This window comes from Trichechus manatus, unplaced genomic scaffold (assembly GCF_000243295.1).
Source record: "Trichechus manatus latirostris isolate Lorelei unplaced genomic scaffold, TriManLat1.0 scaffold00192, whole genome shotgun sequence".
NCBI classification, from domain to species: Eukaryota; Metazoa; Chordata; class Mammalia; order Sirenia; family Trichechidae; genus Trichechus; species Trichechus manatus.
In genome coordinates, this window is record NW_004444128.1 from 4,764,420 (window position 1) to 4,775,149 (window position 10,730).

Genomic DNA, 10,730 nt, shown 5'->3' on the forward strand with positions numbered 1-10,730 from the left:
GTTTGATGGGAAGCCTAGGGGACAGTGAGTTGAAGATAATGGTGATGGAATAATTTAGGAAAGGGTAGTGAGAATAGCAGCACAGCTGGAAGAATGTAATCAATGTCACTGAATTATACCTGCAGAAACTTTCAAAATGGTGTAACTTTGGCTACGTATATTTTCACCCAGAAAAAGGTCCTCAAGGTTGACAAGGGAGAGTGTTGACATGTCGTGGGGTTGTTAACAAATGTCATAAAACAGTATGTGTACTGACTGTTTAATGAGAAACTATTTGTTCTGTAAACCTTCATCTTAAAGTACAATAAACAAATTAAAGTAAAATTAAAAAAAAAAAAAGCTAGTGAGCGGTCATTTAAGATGCATCAATTGGTCCCAACCCACCTGGAGTAAAGGAGAATGAAGAACACCAAAGTCACAAGGAAAGTATTAGCCCAAGAGACAGAAAGGTCCTCATAAACCGGAGACTTCATCAGCCTGAGACCAGAAGAACTAGATGGTGCTCGGCTACCACCAATGACTGCACTGACAGGGAACACATCAGAGTCCCTGATGGGGCAGGAGAAAAGTGGGGTACAGAACTCAAATTCTAGTAAAAAGACCCGGCTTAATGGTTTGACTGAGACTGGAGGAACCCTAGAGAGCATGGCCCCCAGACTCTCTGTCAACCAGAACTAAAACCATTCCTGAGGCCAACTCTTCAGACAAAGATTAGACTGGACTGTGGGACATAAAATGATACTCGTGAAGAGCGTGCTTCTTAGCTGAAGTAGATACATGAGACTAAATTGGCAGCTCCAGTCCAGAGGTGAGATGAGAAGGCAGAGAGGGTCAGGAGCTGGTTGAATGGACACGGGACATCAGGGTTAGAAAGGAGGAGTGTGCTGTCACAGTATAGGGAGAGCAATTAGAGTCACATAACAATGTATGCATAAATTTTTGTATGAGAGACTAACTTGAATTGTAAAGTTTCACTTAAAGTACAGCAATAAAAAAAAAGAAAAGAATGCATCCTTTTGTGGGGAGGTGGTAGTGAAGGATGATGGGGACAGGAGTATGAGGCTACCCAAGCAGCAGCTTTCCTTCTCTGCCAGTTTTAGAAAATTGTGGTAGATTGTGACTCTTAGTTATATACTTTCTGTTATTGAAGCTTTGCTGGGCTTTGATTATTTTTGTATATTCATTTACTAAACGTAAAAGAAATAACGCTGTTTCTGTAATTTTACTATCTTACCTTGGAATTCTGTATATTCCTTTTGATTTTCAATTATTTTTGCAAACACACCAGGCATTTCAGTCATATATTTCATCCCAGATCATTTTTCCTATAAAGCGATTTATGTGTTCATTTACCAACATTTCTAATTACGGTGCTAGTACTATATTTGGAATATGAATCTTTCTACTGCTGAGTTATTTGATATTGTCAGTAGTTTACATCTCAATTTTGTTAGTCTTTTATTCCACATGATGTTTCTTGTTCTGTGTTTTTATTTACTATGTTAATGAATATGCCTATTTTTCTAAGAATGCCTTCTAAAGACATTTTTCATAAATGGCAAACACTTTCTACTTGCTTTGTTTCCTGTGGTGGCAGGTCAGAATAAGACCTCACATAATTAATTGTATTTTACTTTCTATCACTCTATATGTTCTCTAAAGTTCAAGCTATATTTTATTTTCTTTTACTATTGTAATGATATGTATTCTATAGTGAATTCTAGTTAACACAGGTGTTTAATTTTTTATACTGAAAGTGTCAAGCCTCCGTAACAGTGTATTGAAAAACTTCAGAAGCATAGTTAATTGAATAGTGGAAACAACTCTTCAAATTGCTAAACCCCAGTATTGCATCTGTTGAAAATTCTCACACTTGCACCTTGGATGGAAAATTCAGGCTTTGCATAGATTTCAAAGGAATCCCCAGTCCCTAAAGTACCTTTGATTCTCTACAGCAAGAATACAAGTAGATTTGAAAACAATCTTTTGATTAATTGATTTGATGATAAACATATATTGCTCTCTTCAAAACAATGGATAAACATGAGTGATATATTGGGAATCACACCAAAACATAATTCTCCAATCACAAATATTCCTAGGCTGTCCTTTCAAACCCCTAAATCCAAACCCACTGCCATCAGGTCAATTCCGACCCACTGTGACCCAATAAGGTTTCCAAGGCTGTAAATCTTTGTGGAAGCAGACTGCCACATCTTTCTTCCACAGACTGGTTGGTGGGTTCGAACTGCCAATCTTTTGATTAGCAGCCAAGAGCTTTAAAAACTGCACCACCAGGGCTCCTAGACTTTCCTTACCTATTAAAATATTCATACTGATTTTATACCAGATGTGAAGTCTATATGCCAAAAAAAATACATACACACACACATAAACTAGTAATTATTTTAAAAAAAAGACAAATGGGTGTAAATGATAAAATATAATTAACATTGACTCACTGTCCTAATCACAGGATATTAAGACCATTAAGAGAACAATAAGAACTTTGATACATTTAATGATTGTATTTAAAATTAAATATTTTTATAATATTTGTATTGATATAAAACCACATCTCAAAGCCCAAGATCCCTCAGACTTTATCACATGATTCTCATACTTTAGGTGCCTACTTTTACTTGTATTTTTCATTTGTTGTTAGCCAAGGAGGAAGAGATTAGAGAAAGATAAGTTTGACAAAGTTAAAAAAGCTTTTTCTAATGAATCATTCATTTTCATCAGGCATTTTTCACCAAATGTTTATTGAGCAGCCCCTTTAAACCAGGCACTGTGTTAGGATTGTCAGGTTCAAATGAATTATGTATCAAGTAAAAGAATACTTCTAGTGGTCAGTAACTCAAAGTTTATACGGAAGTCAGCCATGTTAGCAGACAAATACGACATAATTACATTATGCTCTCTTAAAGACATGTAATGGTAAAGGAGTGAAGGGAGTTCAGAAGTTGAGATAAAACTCTCCCAGATTATTATAAGAAAAGAACACAAAGGATTGTAATTTATTAGTGATGTTTAAGAACTGGATTTTGCAGCAAGTTCTGCATGACCAAACTTCGGGCTTGCCAATTCACAAGCCATAAGATGTTGGGTACATTACTTATCTTCTTTAAGAGTATTGCCTCTGCCTGTGGGTTCAAAGTGATTATGGGACCATATTTTTGATACTTTTATAAATATCAACCTTTTCTTGGAACAATTTTAAACCAATATGCTGGTACCACAGATTTACAAACCTTCAGAAATGCTCAGTAATAGTTCAACAAACATAAGCTACAATTATTATAGTATTTCTTGACATTTTTTCCTACGTTATAATCCACGATTTGGTTTTCACTCTCTGGACCAGAAACCACTCAATGGCAAACACAATATTCTCTTTACACTGGTAGTGTCTGGAAATTAGGAGATATTATATAAATACTGCTGAATGGTATTTGATATCAGATAGATAAATTTGCACATTATTCAACTATTGCCTTTGTCATATTGTGGACTTTCAATGACTAAAATTATTTTTTAAAAAAAGATATACTGTTTTAGGGGTGGTTTTTATGATTGATGTTAGGGCAAACCCCACAAATGGTCCCCCTCTAATCTTGAATAAAAAAACTGTGAAAATTATTATGGTATTACAAAATGACATGACCAAAAGACTTGCTTGTAAAGGGAATACCAACCTCATTTTGGTATATGACAAAATTGGGTCTCTCTCTTCTGTGGTTCAGAATAGATTTTGAACTGCACCATAAGGTTTCCAGAAGTGACTGGTAGATTCGGACTGCCAACGTTTCGGTTAGCAGCCAAACTCTTACCGCTGTGCCACCAGGGCTCCATACATATATAACTGGGGGATTCCAATGAAACAAATAGTGACAAAGTAAGAGAATGAGAGCAGGCTAGTTTTGTTTTGTTTTCTTCATTCCATTTATTCTTTAGTCTTTTGCCTGAGGTAGTACCCTTCAATATTCAAATAGTCCATGACTTTATATCTTACATGGTTTTCTTAGAGATGGGGCAAAGAATATAAGGCTTTGTCTGCACTTGCTTTAAGATACACTGAGTACAGAAGAGGCTTAGAGATTGAAGGCTGAGTCAGGGGCTAATTTCTCATGTTTTACTGTTTTATTCAGGATCAAAATTAAAGGCCTATGGCACATACATACACACACATAGTTATTTATATTTTTCAGATGCTTATATATAGGTTTTTCCCTAGTCTACTATCAAAAAGGGAAGCTAGTGTAATTTTCAAAGAGGAATTTGTGACAAAGAGCTTTTTGGCATAAAGTAATAGTTATGCAAAAATAAACTGCTAATTTACAATCTTCATATACTGACTATTCATCCTACCGACAAGAAAAGAAATCTTTCTCTTAGCTGGAGCACAGAAACCTTAGTACACTTGGATTAAAAATAGTAACAACAATCAGATAGTCCTAGCTATTTCTCACGAGAAGGATAAGAGCACATGGCAGAATTGAGGGCTCAGGTACCGTATAGATTCATTTCCCAAATATATTCCATAATATATACTTGACTATCTAAAACCAAGAAATAAATGTACATTTTAAATTCCTGTGCTACAAAAATTAAACATCCTTTCATTCTTTTATTTAACAAATACTTACTTAGCTGTTACTGAATGTCACCTTGAAGACTAAGGTGTGCCTCACCCAAGCCATGGTGTTTTCAGTCACCTCATATGCATGCAAAAGCTGGACAATGAATAGGGAAGACTGAAGAAGAATTGACGCCTTTGAATTATGGTGTTGGTGAAGAATATTGAGTATACCATGGACTACCAAAAGAATGAACAACTCTGTCTTGGAAGAAATACAACCAGAAAGCTCCTTAGAAGCAAGGACGGTGAGACTATATCTTACATACTCCGGACCTGTTATCAGAAGGGATCAGTCCCTGGAGAAGGACATCATGCTTGGTAAAGTAGAGGGTCAACCAAAAAGAGGAAGGCCCTTAATAAGACGGATTGATATAGTGGCTGCAATAATGGGCTCCGGCATAACAACAATTGTGAGAATGGCACAGGACAGGGCAGTGTTTCGTTGTATTGTACATAGGGTCACTATGAGTTGGAACTGACTCGACTGCACCTAACAAAAACATGCTAGTTTTAGGGTAAGCAATATCCAACAAATGTAGTCCTGATATCATAGAGCTGAGTGTTACTGTGGAGTTGACAAACAAATCAATAATTTCACTACTACATACTAAGATAAAGGGACTGTAGTGTGCTAAGACAACACATAAAGGTTGTAACCTAATAAAAGGAAGGGGTACAGTATTTCAGATAGGGATAACGCACGAGCAAAGGGACAGACTTCAGAGAAAATGTGATGCATTTAGAGAGCTAAAGAACGTTTAGTAGGATTCGACTATACAGTAAAAGATAATGACTAGAGATATACTGGAGAGATAAAAAGGGTCAGGGAAACCTTACAAACCACCCTTAAGGTCTATGGCTTTTATCTTAAAAATAACGGTTAGTCTTTGAAGGATTTTGTGGAGTATAATGACACGATTATGTTTGCATTTTAAAAAGATTATTCTGATAGCAGTGAGAAGAGTGGACCAGAGGAAAGCAAGACTAGAGATAGTGGGATTATTTAGAAAGTTTTGAGTTAATCCAGGCAATTAAATGAGTATTCTCTGTGTTAGAAAAGTACAATGTTGTTGTTGTTAGGTGCCATGGAGTCAGTTCCAACTCATAGTGACCCTATGCAATACAGAAGGAAACACTCAAAATCCTCACAATCGTTGTTATGCTTGAGCCCGTTGTTGCAGCCACTGTGTCAATCCGTCTCATTAAAGATTTTCCTCTTTTTCGCTGACCCTCTACTTCACCAGGCATGATGTCCTTTTCCAGGGACTGGTCCCTCCTGATAAAATGTCCAAAGTATGTGAGACAAAGTTTCACCATCTTTGCTTCTAATGCACATTCTGGCTGTACTTCTTCCAAGATAGATTTGTTCCTTCTTCTGGCAGTCCATGGTATATTCAATATTCATCGCCAACACCATAATTCAAAGGCATCAATTCTTCTGCGGCCTTCCTTACTCGTTGTCCAGCTTGCACATGCAGATGAAGTGATTGAAAACACTATGGATTGGGTCAGGGGTACCTTAGTACTTAAAGTGACATTTTTGCTTTTTAACACTTTAAAGAGGTCTTTCGCAGCAGATTTGCCTAATGCAATTCGTTGTTTGATTTCTTGACCGATGCTTCTATGGGCATTGATTGTGGATCCAAGTAAAATGAAATCCTTGACAACTGCAATATTTTCTCCATTTATCATGTTGCTTATTGGTCCAGTTGTGAGGATCTTTGTTTTCTTTATGTTGAGGTATAATCCATACTGAAGGCTATTGTCTTTGATCTTCATCAGTAAGTGCTTTAAGTCCACTTCACTTTCAGCAAGCAAGGTTGTGTCATCTGCATAACAGAGATTGTTAATGAGTCTTCTTCCAATTCTGATGCCCCATTCTTCTTCAAATAGTACAGTTTCTCAGGTTATTTGCTCAGCATACAGATTAAGTAAGTATGGTGAAAGGATGTAACGCTGACACACATCTTTCCTGACTTTAAACCGTGCAGTATCCCCTTGTTCTGTTCAAACGATTGCCTCCTGATCTATGTACAAGTTGCTTATGAGCACAATTACATGTTCTGGAATTGCCATTCTTCGTAATGCTATCCATAATTTGTTGTGATCCACACAGTCGAATGCCTTTGCATAGTCAATAAAACACAGGTAAACATCTTTCTGGTATTCTCTGCTTTCAGTCAGGATCCATCTGACATCAGCAATAATATCACTCCTTACACTTCCTCTTCTGAATCTGGTTTGAATTTCTGGCAGTTCCCTGTCAATGTACTGGTGCAACTGCTTTTGAATGATCTTCAGCAAAATTCTACTTGCATGTGATATTAATGATATAGCTTGATAATGTCTGTATTCTGAATTAGTGGATATTTGTGATTCATTGGATATGAGTTGTGACAGAAAGGATTGGTGTGAATGATGGTGATATTTACTGAAAGATGCAACTCAATAATAGGAGCCTTTTTGAAAGGGGGAAATTGTATTTGTTTTTGGAGCCTGGTTCATGGAGTTTGTAAAGAGTACAAATGGACATGGCAAAATATTGTTAGATTTACCGTTCTGAATATCAGGAGTGATATTATGTTTGTTTGATCTTTAGGAAGTGGAACTCATAAAAGGACATTGAAAAAGAAGAAATCAAATAAGTGGATTGACATAATCAGTTATGCCAATAGAAGAGAAAGTTTTGTACGAGAAAGATAAACAATATTAGATGCTAGGAGACCAAGGAAGAGTAGCTCTGAGACAGCTTTATTGGGTGTAATAACCAAGAGGACATTGACTACCCTTAAGGGAATTTCAGTTAAGTACTGTTAACCAGACTCCAATAGGTTAAGAAATGATAGACAAAGAAGTCGAGCTAGTAACTATAGACATTCTTTCATGATGGTTGTGAAAAAGAGGAACAAGTATTCAAAGAAGACGTTTAGATAGATGAGGCTTGCTTGACCATGTATAAATGATCACAGGAAAGACTTACCAGAGAAGAAAAGAAGAATACTGAGTAGAGGAGAGAGTGAGGTTCCATAGAAGGCTCTTGTCTAGTGGATGAGGTACATAACACAAGTGGAGGGAGTTTGAACAGGTCTAAGAACCTCTATTCCGCTGTAACAGAAAGGAAGGCGAAAGTAATAAACAGAAATGCAGATAAATCTACAAACTGAAGTTAAGGTTGCAGAAGTTCCCATCAGATAATTTGGTTATTCTGCAAAAGTAGAAGAAACATGGTCTCATGAAATTTGTTTGTATATCTAGATTTTAACCTACATTTTCTGCCTGAAATATAAACTACACTTTACTGGACATTCTGTGTTACAATCCTTTTTGCTTCTCCACGTAGCTTTTATCTCTATACACTCCAGAGAGCATGGAAAATGAAAATCCACTAGGCAAAGATACAGGTGAATGAATCTAGTCCAGGGCTTTCTGTGGCACTGATTGCCTTATGATCAGCAAAAGCATCAAAATGCTGAGACTTATTTTCCTTATTTGTGAAATGTATGACTGAAGGGGCTGCTCCACATGTGGTTTTATATAGCACAAAATATTTTTTGGCCTAAGTTTATTTTTTATCTTAGAAATATAGCCAATCATACTTGTCAACTAAAAACATACACAGCTTCGCTAACTGCAGCAGTAATACAGACGGCTTGTAGTCCTAATTAGCCACTTATTTCAATTTGAGAGATTCCAATTTACAGGAGTTAACATCTATTACCTGTTGTGTTCTCAATGCATACTCAATGGAAAAGAAAATTAAAAAAACACAGCCTTTCCCTCAGGCTTTATGATATGGAGATGGTATTGAAAAACACCACAAAAAATAATAGTGAACACAGCAAGGATTAAGTCACTTCTCTTATCTTGCTAATTGTGAGACAATGGAAAAATCAAGCTGCAGAGAAGAGCTCAAGTTTTCCCTCAATAAAGTAAAAGCACACGAGAAACAACTCATAGAAGGCTATGTCTTTGGTCACACATTGGAAAAAGCATACAGGTATCAAGATGTATGTCCCTGCAAGAAGTGGGAGGAGGGTACGGGATTTCAAAAGTAAAAGAAATTAAGATTTACATGTTATAGTACAAAATTAATTTCTCACTTAAACTCATATTTAAGGAAAAGAAGATTTTTTCATTCAATATCTGGAAAGAAACGCATTCAGGAAAAAAAATAATAGAAAATAAGATGTAAGATGATGCCTTTTTTTTCTTCTCACTTTTTATTCCTTTCCTGTCAAAGGGTCAGAAAGCCAGGAAGTTATTGTTTCACCAGATTTATTCTATTAATATTCTCCTGTGAAGTACCAAAGCTTGTGGTAAAGTTAAAAGTTACTATATTAGTAAGGATTTCATAATAATTGAATGACAAATTTTCACTGTAATTGAATTCTTGCTTCATAAAAAACCAAATCTGTTGCTGTTGAGTTGATTCCAACTTACAGTGACTTTATAGACCATGGTAGAACTGCCCCATAGAATTTCCAAGGCCCTGGTGGTGCAGTGGTTAACAGCTCGCCTGCTAACCAAAAGGTCTGCGGTTTGAATCCACCAGCTGCTTCTTGGAAACCCTGTGGGCAGTTCTACCTGTCCTATAGGGTTGCTATGAGTTAGAATCCACTGAAGGCAACTGGTTTGGGTTTTGGTTTATCAGATGTAAATGTAAATCTGTTATCAGCAGACATCAGCCCTCCCCTTCTTGAAGAAACCCCTTCTCTGGCCACCCCAAGTGATTCTCTTATAATCACACCATTCAGGTGGTTTGAGGAGGATGAAAAACATTTTCATCTCCACATCCCTGAAAATGGGAAGAAGAGAAAAAAAACCCAATCCCCCACCATTTATGTTGATGATTTATGACGTAGAGAATTGCTCCTCTTTCTGCATAGAGACTCTGTGTTAGGCTGTAAGAGTGCACTGTTGGGGCTATGGATTGAGGTTGTGCACCTGTCTTTCCTCAGTTCAAGAGTCTGGACATAAATTCCTGGATGACAGGCTGAGTCTTTAATAATATCTTTTATATTAAAAAAAAGTACACATCCACAAGAAAGAAGCATTATCAATCTGTATTAAAGGGAAGAAACATAAATATTCAAATTTATAGTATATGCACTTACATATTCCTGGTGAAATATTCAGTGTTTCATAAATACCCTATAAAGTTTTTCATTTTCTCAATGAGAAGATGTAGACAGCATTTTATATTCTAGTACAGTTAAAATTCTATTGTCCAAAATAACAATAGCACCATATTTTTTTAAGCCCTGCAAGGAGTTTTACTTTCTTTCTTTTTGTCTCCTTCCTCTGCTTATAGTACAGATGGGCATACTCATGTTCCCAATTAAATTTAAAACACTATATTGTATTTACTGATGCATTTTCTCCTCAGGTAGTAATGTGCACTGCAAGTACTGGACACTCAATACTATTAAAAAGAAAAATAAGGGTGTAAATAAAAATCAACCTTCTTTTTTCTAAAAGATAATATGTATTTCTAATTTTAATAAAAAGCTATGTGCCTATATCAAACTATAGCCTTAGTATTTGGCACAGAAATGCATGATTATGTTAAACAAATACATACTTCAGCAGAAAAAAAGTTGAAAAATAAATACTGGAACTGTGATTCTGATATTCTCAAGGTAGTCACAGAAAATTGAAACTAGTACACAATATGACATGCTTCTAAACATATAAATGTATACTTAATATTTTTAAAATAACGTTTTACATTTAATCCAGACTTTAAACCAAAGTACCAACAGCTATGTTTCCTTGGCACTTGATTTTGTGAGTTTGTTTACTTAGAGAAGGGCTCTCTCAGCAATTGGTAATGGCCTCCACTTGAGGAATGCTCTAGATGGGTTGCCTTGGGAAGTACTTAGTTTTATTGAATAATGTGTCAGTGCCAGATATCTCGTATAGGAAACTTGACTTCTCTGGGAAATGTGTTCATTGGTGTGGCGTTTAGATAAATTAGTTTGGAGAATGGTCAGGAGGCATTTCCGCTCTTTCCCATTGCTTATGTTTAAAGTAATATGGGCACTGTCACAATTTCACTGGGAACTCTAGATGAGTCAGAGTTGCAAAG